The following is a 290-nucleotide window of genomic DNA, read 5'->3' on the forward strand; positions in this document are numbered from 1 at the left end:
TTGTTTTTCTCATACTTGATATTCATAATTGATACTTATACTTGATATTTTTATTTTTTTATTTTTTATTGTTTTTGTTTGTTTATATGTATGTACACGTACAGTATATATGTATGTATTTGTGTGTGTGTGTATATATGAATATATTTGTGTAAGTAACTGTGTAAACGTACGTGCGCATGTATATTCATGTGTGTATATTTGTACATACTATATGTATATTTTATTTATTTATTTTCTCAAACTGTTATTATTATTAACTATAACTGTTTTTTTGTTTAATATTTATT

The sequence above is a fragment of the Etheostoma spectabile genome, chromosome 12, assembly GCF_008692095.1.
Source record: "Etheostoma spectabile isolate EspeVRDwgs_2016 chromosome 12, UIUC_Espe_1.0, whole genome shotgun sequence".
Taxonomy (NCBI): Eukaryota; Metazoa; Chordata; class Actinopteri; order Perciformes; family Percidae; genus Etheostoma; species Etheostoma spectabile.